Consider the following 17,642-nt stretch of genomic DNA (forward strand, 5'->3'; position numbering starts at 1 on the left):
ATAAAAGATATTTGCAGTTAAAGGTACTCTAAAAACTGGATTTCCTGAAAATGTGGGGAAAATTAACTATGTTTTTGATTTTTGAAAAGATCTGAAACATCAATACAAGCAGACTAATTTTACCACATGCCCAAGGAAAGATTTTGTTTTGGTTTGGTTTGGTTTTTTGCAGTACGCAGGTCTCTCACTGTTGTGGCCTCTCCCATTGCGGAGCACAGGCTCCGGACGCGCAGGCTCAGTGGCCATGGCTCACGGGACCAGCCGCTCCGTGACATGTGGGATCTTCCCGGACTGGGGCATGAACTCGTGTCCCCTGCATCGGCAGGCGGACTCTCAACCACTGTGCCACCAGGGAAGCCCCAAGAAAAGGTTTTAACTACTAAATTCCATTATATATTCAAGATCCAATTTTAAGAAGAGACAAAAAAAACCAATCCAGGCTTATAAAATATTAGGAGTTAATTGTGCACATTACAGAAAGGTGTTTCAACTTCACAAAATAGTAGTGTAGGATTTACATGTACTACTTACTGAATAAACACATTGTACTATTATTCTCTCTTTCAGTATTAAAACTTTTACATAAAGCAAGTCACACCAGTATCTAAACTTAGAATTAGCTGAAACCCAGACTAACTTCCTGCACCATGCAAGAAATATCATTTGAATGTTACTGACAGTGTTCATTTAACTTTAGCTTTAACACTTTTAGTGCAAGAGAGAATGTTTTGTTTTAGTTTGGTTTCAATTTCTTCATTCTAGTGAGCATCACATTATATGTGTTATATAATTCTGCAGCATTAAATAAACCAAGATTAGGTCCTTTGAGAAACACTAAAATATTTTTGCAACATTTTTGCTAGTGGTATTTCTATGGACAGCAACACCCTCTTTCATTTGGAAAGACCACATTTCTGTTTTACACAAAGACACACACACACACACACACAAATACATATCCCAATAAACAAGTGTTTGAATAAAGACATAGAGACACAGAGATTTAATGAGAGTATTAGGTTTCACATGCTCATGGGTTAGGATCTACTACACCTACAACTCCGATACTTATAAGGTATGCATGTATCTATAAGATTAAATCAGTCTTCTCTGAAGACTGAGTAATTTATCAGCAAAAGTGATAGTAGCCAGGACTGTCCAATTTTTCTAAATCCCCTATTGGAACCACTAGGAGGCATGTCTGTTGGTAAATCTAAAGATCAACAATTGACTTGACCTTGTAAGCCAAGTAAGTAAAATTTTAATTTCAATGGGTCAGAAATTCTATACTGTAACTGATTGAGGACTTTAGTCAAACTTATTCCAGATGCTTCCTGGATAAAATGTTAGGCCAGACAGATTTCTATGCACAGAAAAAAAAATAGGATAGATGAAAAAATAATTTTCATTTTAGTAGGTTTCTCAGCAGTAGTTGCTCAGAAGAGACACACGTTTTATCTAATATAAAAGGGTCAATGCAGTAGAATATTGCACTTTATTGTATCTCTCCAAAATATGTGTATATTTTTAGGTACAAAAGACTACCTCTATTTGATTTTCCTCTAGAGGGTTTGATTTGGGAAGAATAATGATGAATATAAGCCATTTAACATTGTTTTTGGATTTCTATTTAGAAATGGAACAAGGTCAAGGTTGGTGCACATTCAGAATACAGCAATAGCAACCAACATTGAATCAAAATTACACTACTTGTCTGATTTTTTTCATCATTGTATCCTAATAATTTATAATGAGTGCATTTTCGCTGATGATTTGCTTAGCCAAATAACTTTAATCATATCATTCTTTCCTCATTTTCTAAGTGTAGATATTTAAAAGCAGTAATATCAATTCTTTGTACTCTAGATGCTTATAGATCTTTGGATCAATGTTGAGGAGGCCTCAAAAATAATGGGCTGGGACTGTGAGTCTAAGAAGGGGTGGAATAAGAAATAGTAAACTATACGAATTCCATTTTATTCTAGCCACTATGTGTATGAAATTATAATTTGAGTATCTTTTATCTGTTAGTTTGCTATCAACTGTTTCTACTTGATCTCAGATTCAGTCACCTTTGTACCAATCATTTGTAAAATCCTTAGAGTTAGGAATGTAATCTATTGTGGTTGGGTGGAAAGGGGAGAAGAACCAACTTTTGTTTAGCATCAAATATGTTTCAAGCGTTTTACAAATATCTCATTTAACTTTCACAACATCCCAGGAAGTGGGGGCTAATCCTATTCCTCATTTACAGGTGAGGAAACTGGCTTAGAGAGATTAAGTCTCTTGCATAAATCCCAAAGTTAACAAGTGAAAGATCTGGAATTGCAAACTTTTCACCCTCACTACAGATTCCATGCTTTTTCATTTTACCTGAAGCTAACTGTCTGATATGGAGATAGAATTTAAAACTTTGACCTTGGAACTTCCCTGGCAGTCCAGTGGTTAAGACTTTGCCTTCCAATGCAGGGGGTGTGGGTTCCATCCCTGACTGAGGAGCTAAGATCCCACATACCTGGGGCCAAAAACCAAAACATAAAAAAGAATCAATATTGTAACAAATTCAATAAAGACTTTAAAAATGGTCCACATCAAAAAAGAATCTTTAAGAAAAAAATAACTTTGACCTTATTAATATCATATTCCTAATTTATTAGACCCTTGCTACTCAAAGTGTAGTCCAAATACCTGTTCACCTGGGAACTTGTTAGAAAAGTAAATTCTTGGGCCCACTCCAGACCTGCTGAAGTTAGAAACTTCATTTGAACAGTTTTAGCAGGCTATTTGTAAGCACATTAGAATTTGAGAAGTGCTATTTTATATAACTTGACTGGACAAATCATGCCCTGCTTCTTGGAAGTATGCAAATATAATAGTGAAGACTCCTTTTCAAGGCCTTTTAAAAATTTATAGCTTGTTTACTTGCTGTTTAAAATAGACAACGTAGGTAGCTGAAATAATTCTAACATTGTGCCTCTGTATAAAAATCACTTTAGGGGCTTCCCTGGTGGCACAGTGGTTGAGAGTCCGCCTGACAATGCAGGGGACACGGGTTCGTGCCCCAGTCCGGGAAGATCCTACATGTCGCGGAGTGGCTGGTCCCGTGAGCCATGGCCACTGAGCCTGTGCGTCTGGAGCCTTGCTCCTCAACGGGAGAGGCCACAACAGTGAGAGGCGCGCGTACTGGAAAAAAAAAAAATCACTTTAACCATCCCTCCCCCACCTTTTAAAAAATTTTTTTAAATTTATTTATTTATTATTCCCTCTGTTTCTGAGGGAATTCTAAGAGTAGACATTGTTTAATTTGTAACAAATTAACCAGTGAACCCATCTGGGCCTGGGACTCTCTGTTTTGGAAGGTTATTAATTATTGATTTGATTTTACTAATAGATACAGGTCTATTCAGATTTTCTGTTCCTTCTTGTGCCAGTTTTATCAAATTGTGTCTTTCAAGGAATTGGTCCATTTCATTCAGTTTATCAAATTTGTGCACCTAGAATTGTTTGTGGTATTCCTTTATTATCTTATTAATGTCCATAGATCTGTGGTAATGTATCCTCTTTCACTTCTGATATTTGCAATTTTTGTCTTCTCTCTTGTTTTATTAGTCAGCCTCTCTAGATGCTTATCAATTTTGAGCTTTTCAGAGAATGAACTTTTGGTTTCGTTGATTTTCACTTTCAAGCTATTTGTGGATTCAAACTGACTCTCCTATAGAAAGCATATGGTTAGGTTTTATTTTTTTAAATCCATTCTTCCTTTTGTGTGTATTTTAAATATATTTTCTTAGTGTGTACTAACAGAGTTACATTTAATATCTAAAATTTATGAAAGGTATAACATTCTAGTTTGAATTGATACCAACTAAGCTTCAGTAGCATTCAAAATACCTGCTCCTAGATAGGTCCACTTCTCCCCCTTTATGTTGTCATTGCATCAGTTACATCTTTATTGTTTGATCATTAACATAGATTTAAAATTAGTTTTATATATTTGTATTTTAAATCATGTAGGAAATAAAAACGGGACTTATGAACTATGAATACAATAATACTAACTCTTACCTATATAGTGACCTTTATTTCTTCATATGGTTATTTCTAAAATTAATTAATTAATTAATTTTAACATCTTTATTGGAGTATAGTTGCTTTACAATGATGTGTTAGTTTCTGCATTCTAACAAAGTGAATCAGTTATACATATACATATGTTCCCATATCTCTTCCCTCTTGCGTTTCCCTCCCTCCCACCCTCCCTATCCCACCCCTCTAGGTGGTCACAAAGCACCGAGCTGATCTCCCTGTGCTATATGGCTGCTTCCCACGAGCTATCTATTTTACGTTTGGTAGTGTATATATGTCCATACCACTCTCTCACTTTGTCACAGCTTAGCCTTCCCCCTCCCCATATCCTCAAGTCCATTCTCTAGTAGGTCTGTGTCTTTATTCCTATCTTACACCTAGGTTCTTCATGAACTTTTGTTTTTCTTAGATTCCATATATATGTGTTAGCATACGGTATTTATTTTTCTCTTTCTGACTTACTTCACTCTGTATGACAGACTGTAGATCCATCCACCTCACTACAAATATCTCAAATTCGTTTCTTTTTATGGCTGAGTAATATTCCATTGTATATATATGCCACATCTTCTTTATCCATTCATCTGATGATGGACACTTAGGTTGCTTCCATGTCCTGCTATTGTAAATAGAGCTGCAATGAACATTTTGGTACATGACTCTTTTTGAATTATGGTTTTCTCAGGGTATATGCCCAGTAGTGGGGTTGCTGGGTCATATGGTAGCTCTATTTGTAGTTTCTTAAGGAACCTCCATACTGTTCTCCATAGTGGCTGTATCAATTTACATTTCCACCAACAGTGCAAGAGTGTTCCCTTTTCTCCACACCCTCTCCAGCATTTATTGTTTCTAGAGTTTTTGATGATGGCCATGCTGACCGGTGTGAGATGATATCTCACTGTAGTTTTGATTTGCATTTCTCTAATGATTAATGATGTTTAGCATTCTTTTATGTGTTTGTTGCCAATATGTATATCTTCTTGGGAGAAATGTCTATTTAGGTCTTCTGCCCATTTTTGGATTGGGTTGTTTGGTTTTTTGATATGGAGCTGCATGAGCTGCTTGTAAATCTTGGAGATTAATCCTTTGTCAGTTGCTTCATTTGCACATATTTTCTCCCATTCTGAGGGTTGTCTTTTTGTCTTGTTTATGGTTTCCTTTGCTGTGCAAAAGCTTTGAAGTTTCATTAGGTTCCATTTGTTTATTTTTGTTTTTATTTCCATTTCTCTCGGAGGTGGGTCAGAAAGGATCTTGCTGAGATTAATGTCGTAGAGTGTTCTGCCTCTGTTTTCCTCTAAGAGGTTGATAGTGTCTGGCCTTACATTTAGGTTTTTAATACATTTTGAGTTTATTTTTGTGTGTGGTGTTAGGGAGTGTTCTAATTTCATACTTTTACATGTACCTGTCCAGTTTTCCCAGCACCACTTATTGAAGAGGCTGTCTTTTCTCCACTGTATATTCTCACCACCTTTATCAAAGATAAGGTGACCATATGTGCGTGGGTTTATATCTGGGCTTTCTATCCTGTTCCATTGATGTATATTTCTGTTTTTGTGCCAGTACCATACTGTCTTGATTACTGTAGCTTTGTAGTATAGTATGAAGTCAGGGAGCCTGATTCCTCCAGCTCCATTTTTCATTCTCAAGATTGCTTTGGCTATTCGGGGTCTTTTGTGTTTCCATACAAATTGTGAAATTTTTTGTTCTAGTTCTGTGAAAAATGCCAGTGGTAGTTTGATAGGGATTGCATTGAATCTGTAGATTGCTTTGGGTAGTATAGTCATTTTCACAATGTTGATTCTTCCAATCCAAGAACATGGTATATCTCTCCATCTATTTGTATCATCTTTACTTGCTTTCATCAGTGTCTTATAATTTTCTGCATACAGGTCTTTTGTCTCCTTAGGTAGGTTTATTCCTAGATATTTTATTCTTTTTTTTGCAGTGGTAAGTGGGAGTGTTTTCTTGATTTCACTTTCAGATATTTCATCATTAGTCTATAGGAATGCCAGAGATTTCTGTGCATTAATTTTGTATCCTGCTACTTTACCAGATTCACTGATTAGCTCTAGTAGTTTTCTGGTAGCATGTTTGGGATTCTCTATGTAGAGTATCATGTCATCTGCAGTCAGTGACAGCTTTACTTCTTCTTTTCCGATTTGGATTCCTTTTATTTCCTTTTCTTCTCTGATTGCTGTGGCTAAAATTTCCAAAACTATGTTGAATAATAGTGGTGAGAGTGGGTAAACTTTTCTTGTTCCTGATCTTACTGGAAATGGTTTCAGTTTTTCACCATTGAGGACGATGTGGGCTGTGGGTTTGTCATATGTGGCCTTTATTATGTTGAGGAAAGTTCCCTCTATGCCTACTTTCTGGAGGGTTTTTATCATAAATGGGTGTTGAATTTTTCGAAAGCTTTCTCTGCATCTATTGAGATGATCATATGGTTTTTCTCCTTCAGTTTGATCATATGGTGTATCACATTGATTGATTTGCATACATTGAAGAGTCCTTGCATTCCTGGGATAAACCCCACTTGATCATGGTGTATGTTCCTTTTAATTTGCTGTTGGATTCTGTTTGCTAGTATTTTGTTGGGGATTTTTGCATCTATATTCATCAGTGATATTGGCCGGTAGTTTTCTTTCTTTGTGACATCTTTGTCTGCTTTTGGTGTCAGGGTGATGGTGGCCTCGTACAATGAGTTTGGGAGTGTTCCTCCCTCAGCTATGTTTTGGAAGAGTTTGAGAAGGATAGGTGTTACTCTTCTGTAAATGTTTGATAGACGTCGCCTGTGAAGCTCTCTGGTCCTGGGATTTTCTTTGTTGGAAGATTTTTAATCACAGTTTCAATTTCAGTGCTTGTGATTGGTCTGTTTATATTTTCTATTTCTTCCTAGTTCAGTCTCAGGAAGTTGTGCTTTTCTAAGAATTTGTCCATTTCTTCCAAGTTGTCCATTTTATTGGCATAGAGTTGCTTGTAGTAATCTCTCATGATCCTTTGTATTTCTGCAGTGTCAGTTGTTACTTCTCCTTTTTCATTTCTAATTCTATTGATTTCAGTCTTCTTCCTTTTTTTTCTTGATGAGCCTGGCTGGAGGCTTATCAACTTTGTTCATCTTCTCGAAGAACCAGCTTTTAGTTTTATTGGTCTTTGCTATCATTTCCTTCATTTCTTTTTCATTTATTTCTGATCTTATCTTTATGATTTCTTTCCTTCTGCTAACTTTGGGGTTTTTTTGTTCTTCTTTCTCTAATTGCTTTAGGTGCAAGGTTAGGTTGTTTATTTGAGATGTTTCCAGTTTCTTAAGGTAGGATTGTATTGCTATAAACTTGCCTCTTAGAACTGCTTTTGCGGCATCCCATAGGTTTTGGATCATCGTGTTTTCATTGTCATTTGTTTCAAGGTATTTTTTGATTTCCTGTTTGATTTCTTCAGTGATCTCTTGGTTATTCTGAAGTGTATTGTTTAGCCCCCATGTGTTTGTATTTTTTACAGATCTTTTCCTGTAATTGATACATAGTCTCATAGCGTTGGGGTTGGAAAAGATACTTGATATGATTTCAATTTTCTTAAATTGACCAAGTCTTGATTTGTTACCCAAGATCTGATCTATCCTGGAGAATTTTCCATGAGCACTTGAGTAAAATGTGTATTCTGTTGTTTTTGGATGGAATTGTCCTATAAATATCAATTAAGTCCATCTTGTTTAATGTATCATTTAAAGCTTGTGTTTCCTTATTTATTTTCATTTTGGATGATCTGTCCATTGGTGAAAGTGGGGTGTTAAATCCCCTACTGTGATTGTGTTACTGTCGATTTACCCTTTTATGGCTGCTAGTATTTGCCTTAAGTATTGAGGTGCTCCTATGTTGGGTGCATAAATATTTACAATTGTTATATCTTCTTCTTGGATCGATCCCTTGATCATTATGTAGTGTCCTTCTTTGACTCTTCTAATAGTCTTTATTTTAAAGTCTATTTTGTCTGATATGAGAATTGCTATTCCTGTTTCCTTTTGGTTTCCATTTGCATGGAATATCATTTTCCATCCCGTCACTTTCAGTCTGTATGTGTTCCTAGGTCTGAAGTTGGTCTCTTGTAGACAGCATATATATGGGTCTTGTTTTTGTATCCATTCAGCCAGTCTGTGTCTTTTGGTGGGAGCATTTACTCCATTATATTTAAGGTAATTATCGATATGTACGTTCGTATTCCCATTTTCTTAATTGTTTTGGGTTTGTTATTGTAGGTCTTTTCCTTCTCTTGTGTTTCTTGCCTAGAGAAGTTCCTTTAGCATTTGTTGTAAAGCTGGTTTGGTGGTGCTGAACTCTTTCAACTTTTACTTGTCTGTAAAGGTTTTAATTTCTCCATCAAATCTGAATGAGATCCTTGCTGGGTAGAGTAATCTTGGTTGTAGGTTTTTCTCCTTCATCACTTTAAATATGTCCTTCCAGTCCCTTCTGGCTTGCAGAGTTTCTGCTGAAAGATCATCTGTTAACCTTATGGAGATCCTCTTGTGTGTTATTTGTTGTTTTCCCCTTGCTGCTTTTAATATGTTTTCTTTGTATTTAATTTTTGATAGTTTGATGAATATGTGTCGTGGCGTGTTTCTCCTTGGATTTTTCCTGTATGGGACTCTCTGTGCTTCCTGGACTTGATTAAGTATTTCCTTTCCCATATTAGGGAAGTTTTCAACTATAATCTCTGCAAACATTTTCTCCGTCCCTTTCTTTTGCTCTTCCTTTTCTGGGACCCCTATAATTCGAATGTTGGGGCATTTAATGTTGTCCCAGAGGTCTCTGATACTGTCCTCAATTCTTTTCATTCTTTTTTCTTTATTCTGCTCTGCAGTAGTTATTTCCACTATTTTGTCTTCTAGGTCACTTATCCGTTCTTCTGCCTCAGTTATTCTGCTATTGATCCCTTCTAGAGTATTTTTAATTTCATTTATTGTGTTGTTCATCATTGTTTGTTTCCTCTTTAGTTCTTCTAGGTCCTTGTTAAATGTTTCTTGCATTTTCTCTGTTCTATTTCCAAGAATTTGGATCATCTTTACTCTCATTATTCTGAATTCTTTTTCAGGTAGACTGCCTATTTCCTCTTCATTTGTTAAGTCTGGTGGGTTTTTACCTTGCTCCTTTATGTGCTGTGTGTTTTTCTGTCTTCTCATTTTGCTTATCTTACTGAGTTTGGGGTCTCCTTTTTGCAGGCTGCATGTTCGTAGTTCCCGTTGTTTTTGTTGTCTGTCCCCAGTGGCTAAAGTTGGTTCAGTGGGCTGTGTAGGCTTCCTGGTGGAGGGGACTAGTGCCTGTGTTCTGGTGGATGAGGCTGGATCTTGTCTTTCTGGTGGGCAGGTCCCCGTCTGGTGGTGTGTTTTGGGGTGTCTGTGGCCTTATTATGCTTTTAGGCAGCCTCTCTGCTAATGGGTGGGGTTGTTTTCCTGTCTTGCTAGTTGTTTGGCATAGGGTGTCCAGCACTGTAGCTTGCTGGTCATTGAGTGAAGCCGGGTCTTGGTGTTGAGATGGTGATCTCTGGGAGATTTTCGCTGTTTGATATTACGTGGAGCTGGGAGGTTTCTTGTGGACCAGTGTCCTGAAGTTGGCTCTCCCACCTCAGAGGCACAGCACTGACTCCTGGCTGGAGCACCAAGAGCCTTTCATCCGCACGGCTCAGAATAAAAGTGAGGAAAATTAGAAAGAAAGAAAGAAAGATGATAAAGTGAAATAAAGTAAGATAAAATTAAATAAAGTTATTAAAATAAAAAATAATTTTTAAGAAAAAATTTTTTTTAAAAAGTCAAAAACAACAAGAAAAACAACGAATGGACACAACTCTAGGACAAATGGTGAAAGCAAAGCTATACAGACAAAATCTCACACAGAGGCATACACATACAGACTCACAAAAAGAGGAAAAGGGGGAAAAATGGTATATCTTGCTTTCATAGTCCACCTCCTCTATTTGGGATGATTCGTTGTCTATTCATATATTCCACATATGCAGGGTACATCAAGTTGATTGTAGAGATTTAATCTGCCACTCCTGAGGCTGCTGGGAGAAATTTCTCTTTCTCTTCTTCATTCACACAGCTCCCAGGGGTTCAGCTTTGGATTTGGCCCCTCCTCTGCGTGTAGGTCGCCTGAGTGCGTCTGTTCTTCACTCTCACAGGACGGGGTTAAAAGAGCAGTTGATTGGGGAGCTCTGGCTCACTCAGGCTGCGGGGAGGGAGGGGCACAGAGTGTGGGGCGAGCCTGCGGCGGTAGAGGGCAGTGTGACGTTGCATCGGCCTGAGGCACGCCATGCATTCTCCCGGGGAAGTTGTCCCTGTATCACGGGACCCTGGCAGTGGCGGGCTGTACAGGGCTGCTCCTTTAATTGGCATTGTTAATCCCCTCTCCTCGCACACCAGGAAACAAAGAGGGAAGAAAAAGTCTCTTGCCTCTTTGGCAGGTTCATACTTTTTCCCTGACTCCCTCCCGGCTAGCCGTGGTGCACTAACCCCTTTAGGCTGTGTTCATGCTGTCAGTCCTCTCCCTGGGATCTGACAGAAGCCCAAGCCTCAGCTCCCAGCCCCCGCCCGCCCCTGCGGGTGAGCAGACAAGCCTCTCGGGCTGGTGAGTGCTGTTCCGCACCGATCCTCTGTGCGGGAATCTCTCCGCTTTGCCCTCTGCACCCCTGTTGCTGAGCTCTCCTCCACGGCTCCAAAGCTCCCCACCTCTGCCACCCACAATCTCTGCCCGCGAAGGGGCTTCCTAGTTTGTGGAAACCTTTCCTCCTTCACAGCTCCCTCCCAGTGGTGCAGATCCAGTCCCTATTCTTTTGTCTCTGTTTTTTCTTTTTATCTTTTGCCCTACCCAGGTACGTGGGGAGTTTCTTGCCTTTTGGGAGGTCTGAGGTCTTCTGCTAGCATTCATTAGGTGTTCTGTAGGAGTTGTTCCACGTGTAGATGTATTTTTGATGTATGTTTTTGGAGAAAGGTGATCTCCGAGTCTTATTCATCCGTCATCTTCCTTTTTCCTCCCTCATATGGTTTTGAGTTACTGTCTAGTTTCCTTTTATTTTAACCTGATGTATTTACTTAGCATTTCTTGTAGGGTAAGTTTACTAGTGTTAAACTCTCTCAGCTTTTCTTCATCTGGGAATGTATTAATTCCTCCTTCATTTTTCAAGGATTGCTTTGCCAGATATTGTATTCTTGATTGACAGGTTTTTTTTCTTTCAGTACTTTAAAAATGTCATCCCACTGCATCTGTCTTCTGTGAATTCTGTTGCAAGATCCGATGTTAATTTTATTAAGGATCCCTTGTACATGACAAGTCACTGGATAATTTCAATTCACATATCTTCAAGTTCACTGATTCTTTCTTCTGCCTGCTCAAATATGCTTTTGAAAGCTTCTAGTGAAGTTTCATTTCAATTAATGTACTTTTCATGTCCAGAATTTGTTTGGTTACTTTGTAATTTACATCTCTTTTTTGATATTATCTACTTGTTTATGCATTGTTCTTGTGATATCCTTTAATTCTTTATTTATATTTTCCTTTAGCTATTTGATTGTATTTGAACAGGTAATTTAAAGTCCTTTTCTACTAAGTCCAATGTGTCTATCTCCTTGGGATAGTTTCTCTTTGAATGGACCCATCATTTGTTGGTTCTTTACATACTTTGAATGTTTGGTTGAAAATCACACATTTTGAATTTTATGATTTGATAACTGTGAAATAAGATTCTTCCTTAGTCTTTAATTTTGTTGCTGTAGCTGTTTGTTTAGTGAAGTTTTAAAATCATTTTTGTAATGCCTGTATTATTTGTCATGTGTAGTCTTTGTTAATTTAGTTTGTGTTCACTTTGTGTTTTGACAGAGATTTACTTTAATGCCCATAGCCAAATAAAGGGAGAAAGAGGGGAAAAATTTTTTCAAAATTTCCTAGTCTTTGCAGATTGGTTTTGTGTTAGAGCATTCTTTCGATGTCTAGCTAGATGTTGAAAGAATGCTCTAGCATGGTTATTTACAGTTCCATCTTAGTTCTCACTTCTTGCTTGTACTGAGCCTAATAATCAGTCATAGTTGAAATCTTAGGATCTTCAGGTCTTTTCTGAGTATGCATCCTAACCTGGGCATGCACATGGCTTTCCAAATTTCCTGGTGTATTAGGTATGTCTTCAGTGTTCTAATATTCTAAAGAATCTCTCTCCCTAGCCTTTCTTCCCTGGTTTTTGGTGTATTTATTGTTTGCCTCAGCTGTAATCTGTTGCCTCAGGTGGCAGTGGATTATTCATTTGCCTTTTGCTAATTTGAGGGATGCTCTCTGGGTGCCCACTTTTTTGCCTTGAGAAACTTCTAAGTTAAGTAAAATAAATCAAGCCTTTCAGGTAGTCCTCAGACAGGTTAGAAAACACAAGTACCATGATTAGCAAATAAAATATGCTCTGCTCCCTCTGGAATCAAGGACCAGGGTCCCATCCTGGAGACCTGGGCAGCTGTCTTAAGACTATTCCTATGCAGGAGAGGAGACTGGGTAGGAGCAAGTAAAATATCACAAAGCTTTCCTACCCTTTTTAAGTTGGCTTTTCCTTGATTCCTCATTTGCTTATTTATTGTAAACCTTTGACAGCTTTCCAGAGTTCTAACAAAGTTGATTCTGTTTTACTTGGTTTTCCAGTGTTTTTGTGGAGACAAGGACTCTTGGAGCTACCTATTCTGCCATGTTTGCTGACAACACTCTCAAGATGTTTTTTTTCTTTATTTTTCAGAAGTTTAACTATGATGGGTCTCTGCATGGCTTTGTTTCAGTGTATTCTATTTGGAGTTCACTCAGCTTCTCGAATCTGTAGGTTTTTATCTTTTTGCTGAATTTGGGAGGTTTTCTGCCATTGTTTCTTTAAATACTCTTTCAGTCCCACTTTGTTTCTCCTCTCATTCTGATGAAATGTTAAATCTTTTCTTTCTTTTTTTTTTTTACTGTTGTGAAGATCATTGTTTTGCTCATTTTTTTCGGTCTGTTTTTTTTCTCTGTCGTTTAGGTTGAATAAATTCTACTGATCCATCTTCAAGTTCACTGTTCACTGATTGTATTTTCTGTCATCTCTAGTCTACTATTGAGTAAAGTTTTTAAAATTTTGGTTATTGTGTTTCTTAGTTCTATAATTTGTAATTGGATTTTTTTTTTTACAACTTCTGTTTCTTTGCTGGAATTATCTATTTTTATTTTGTTTTAAGAGAATTTGTAATTAATTGTTGAGGCTTTTTTATGACTGCTGCTTTAAAATGCTTTTCAGATAATTCTAACATGTGATTCATTTCAGTGTTATCATCAGTTAGTTGGTTTTTTCATTCGTATTAAGATTTTCTTGGTTCTTGGCATAATGAGTGATTTTTAATTGTATCCTGGACATTCTGATTATTATATTAGTGTTTTGAACCTATTTAAAACTTGTTTTAGCAGGTACTGACCCTGTTTAGGTTTAATTGGTAGATTCTGTCCACTTTTGTGGACCTTAGTTCCAATAATAATTTAGTTTTCTGAACTCTTGCAATGTTATCTGGTCTGCATCATTCATCCAAAGCCACCGGGACTGCCACTCAATCCCTGATACTCTGCTATTTATCCATTATCAGGATAAATAAAAACTTAATTTTCCATGTTGCCAAAATGGAAAGAGACTGTTTTCCCCTCACCCTTTTTTCTTTCCTTACAGCCTTTCTATGAGAAACCTAGTGGTTGTGAATATGGATGTGCATTTTTTTTTAATAAATTTATTTATTTATTTATTATTTTTGGCTGAGTTGGGTCTTCATTTCTGTGCATGGGCTTTCTCTAGTTGCGGTGAGCGGGGGCCACTCTTCATCGCAGTTCACGAGCCTCTCACTATCGCAGCCTCTCTTGTTGCGGAGCACAGGCTCCAGACGTGCAGGCTCAGTAGTTGTGGCTTATGGGCCCAGTTGCTCCGCGGCATGTGGGATCTTCCCAGACCAGGGCTCGAACCCGTGTCCCCTGCATTGGCAGGGTGATTCTCAACTACTGTGCCACCAGGGAAGCCCTGGATGTGCATTGTTAAAAGAGGCTTAGTAACCCTATTGCCAGGTTTACAACCTAGGGCTGTTTTTTAGTGTCTGGAAGTCATCTCTTTGCAATGTAAACATTTACAAAGATAACACCTCTAGCTCCCTGTTGCGGTGGGAGTTTAAGCTAGGCACCTTGCTCTGAGCTGTAACCATCTGCTTGTCAGAGAGATAAGAAATTTTAATATACCTTTGGAGAAATGCAATTAACTAAAACGAATGGTTACCTTAATTCCCAAGTAAACTTAGAATGAGTGTTATGAAAGAATTTGTAGCAAAGGATGCTGTTAGGTCCTGTTAGAGAGACTTGAGAACATATGTACATAAGGGGTTCTGACTGTCTGGCTGTATAAATAGGGTGGGAATTTCCTTGGCTTACTTATGAGGCATTGTAATCTGAATATGCTTATTCAATAATAAAACTTTCTGTCTTTTCTACATTTTGAGGAAAACATTCTCTAGGTTGGCAGGATTGTTATTTCTTCAAAACTATATACCCATGACCTGGCTATGATTCTATGCATATTAAAATGACACATTTGCCAGAATTCAGCCAGGGAAAGTGCTTGTCATCTCCAGGTGTTTAATTAGTTGGCATTCCAAACCCATTGAATCCTCCTGAGTGATCTCCTCCCTAAAGTACAGTGTTCCAAGTTCCATCTACTGTGTTATCCTGGGCTTCTGCCAGTGTGAAATGGAAATACCCTGTACCAGCAAAATAACAATGCACATCTGAAAGGAGGAAATGTAAAACAAAAATGGTATTGGCTAGAGGAAATATATTTTTGTACTCTTACTCACACTAGATCAAAGTAACAAAATGTGCTCTACTCTTCTAGTTTTATTTTATTTGTTCCACATTGAACTAGTTTTAGTGTACTCTCAGTAGTACTTTTAACTTTTGACTCTTAGTCATGATTGAATGCAGGTGATACTTGAGAATCTGTGACCTCCTGTAAGAATTGGAGTTTTTGTAAAATTTTGCATAGGTTTTGTATTATGCAAGTTGATGGTTATGCCATGTTTCTACATCAGAATTCCTAGAAAAATCACTTTGAATTTTTGATATAGAAATTAATGGAAAACGAATTATTATATAAAATTTAGATTTTTCAAATTAAGAAAATGTACAATTTGCCCTAACAATTTTATGGAGAAATATCCTCTTTTTGTTTTAATAACTAAAGGTAAAATATGCTCATACTCTTCTCCCCTTTATTAACAAATTAGACTGTTAAAAAATAAAATATTTAAAATGAATTAAAAATTTTATTAGCACCATTCAAATTTCTTTGCCAGTCATTTTCATGTTATAGACTCTGAATTTTAATTAAAGTGGTATTAGAGAAAGTTCCAGTTTATGAAAAATTGAAACAAATGGATTTTGTTACAAGAATGAGACAAATGCTCAGTACAGAAGCTGCAGTGTATCCCAATAGCTAATGTCAATTTTCAGGGTGTCTTAGGTGACTATAAAATCAGTGCTTATTCAAGTTGAACTACTTGTAACTTCCACATGCATAGTGCAGTTGGAATTTAGGATTATGGTGAGTACTGTGAGGCACTGCAAGACTATAAAGTGACTTGTGAGTCACAAAAAGTTTAAGTTATATCTAGTCTAGTTGTAGAGTTGTCTATTTAAATATTTTCTAATTTTATTGATTATATACTCTTGTGGAAAGGTGGTAGAATGTGTATAGGTACCAAGAATCTCCTCCCTGAATTCCCTGTAAAATTGACGTGAAAAAAAGTTCTATGTAGTCCATTGGGTTGAAAAAGTTAGAAACTTATTTCTGATCCTGGCAGAAATTGATACAGTCTCTTTTTTCTGATAGATTGGATACCAATACATTTATTTTCTGGAGCCTACATAGTCATTTCTTTGAGCTCCTAAAGTAACTCAGGTTTCTACCATGGGTTACTCCATTATTGATACTGACAGTACTTCGGTGATCATCAAAGGACCACACCCTGAAGCCTTACTTGCCTCAGAATTTTTCAGGCAGTGTGTTTGAGCCACTAACAGACATCCATATTTTTTATAGTGAGATTCTGCTTGTCAAGGATACTTCCAATGGGCCATACCCTAATGTGCCTTTGAGTTGCTTGGTCTCACCTGGAGAGGGAAACTAGAATTTGTTGAATCACTGCTATCTGCCAACAATCTATTCATGCTATAGGAAATCTGCTTTGATAGCAATAAATAACAGACTTGACATTGGAGAAAATCGAATCAGTGATGCAAAGGACAAAATTTTGAACCAATATAAGAATATAGAAGAAAAGAATAAAGGAATGGAAGGGGAGAAAAGACAATGGACATAGAAGATAGATTATAAAGGTTCAACTGGCAAATAATAGGTATTACTAAAGAAGAGAGAAAAATGGATAAAACAAAATAATCAGAGAACGAGACTGCTATTGCATATTAAGATATATGAGGCAAGTGAAATTAATGTATAGGAATCTATACTACTAAAGTGTTTTTCCAGTGTAATTTAGAAGAGGAGTTTAGTAATGGCCACAAGACAGGGTAGGAACAAAAGAGAAACTAAACCTGTGGAAAAGGGTAGATAATAGGGAGATAGCAGAAGGTTACCAGTGGATTAGGTGGAAAGATTTCTTCAGAATGCAGCTTTAATCAGAGACCAAGTGTGCATGGGGAGGAGGGAAAGAACATATAATGAGTACAGCTTGGCCAAGTATGGAGAATAGATGGACATTGTAAGACAACACATAGCATGTAACGATCAGTCTCAGGAGTAAGAAAGAATCGGATTTAAAATACTGTCTTTTACTTGCTATCAGTGAGAGCTTGGAAATTTACTTAGTTTCTCTAGACTTCAGCCTAGAGCTCTGATTATATATCTATAAAATGCAGATAGTACTGATGCAGCAGTAGTTTTGAAGAGGGCAGCCAGCATTTTAGTTGTGATACCTGCTTTCCTTCCTGTTCCCAAGGAATTGTGTTCATCTGTTTTAAGCTCTCTGGGGGTTCCCTAAAAGACTGATGCAAGATACTTGCCTTTGTTTCACCTAACTCAGAACTCTCTCAGGGCAGAAAAGCAGCTAAGCAGAGGGCATTCTTTGAACACATTGAAAGGCAGATGAACAATCTGCTGCCACCTGGGGCACAAGATTACACTAGGTGTAAACAATTGACATCATGAAAACCTAGTAGAAACACTAGGGAAAAAGTTTCTTTGGGGAATAAAGGGTCTGAAGTGGTCTTGTGTATAACAAGGAATCCAGAAGGCCAAGTGAATGCCAGGGCAGGAAGAATGATCAGAAAGCCAGAGATGATCCTAAGCTTTCACCTATGGTTGGGTTTTAAGCTCAGTGTAAGCAGGAAATGAAGGCTAAGGTAAAGTAGTAAATGGCATGGCTAAGCCTTGAAAGAGTGCTCCCAAACCAAGGGATTCTGCAAAAACTAGAAAGTTTTTCTTTGTTCTTTTCTTTTCTTTTCTTTTCTTTTCTTTTGTCTCTCTGC

The sequence above is a fragment of the Orcinus orca genome, chromosome X (genome assembly GCF_937001465.1).
Source record: "Orcinus orca chromosome X, mOrcOrc1.1, whole genome shotgun sequence".
Taxonomy (NCBI): Eukaryota; Metazoa; Chordata; class Mammalia; order Artiodactyla; family Delphinidae; genus Orcinus; species Orcinus orca.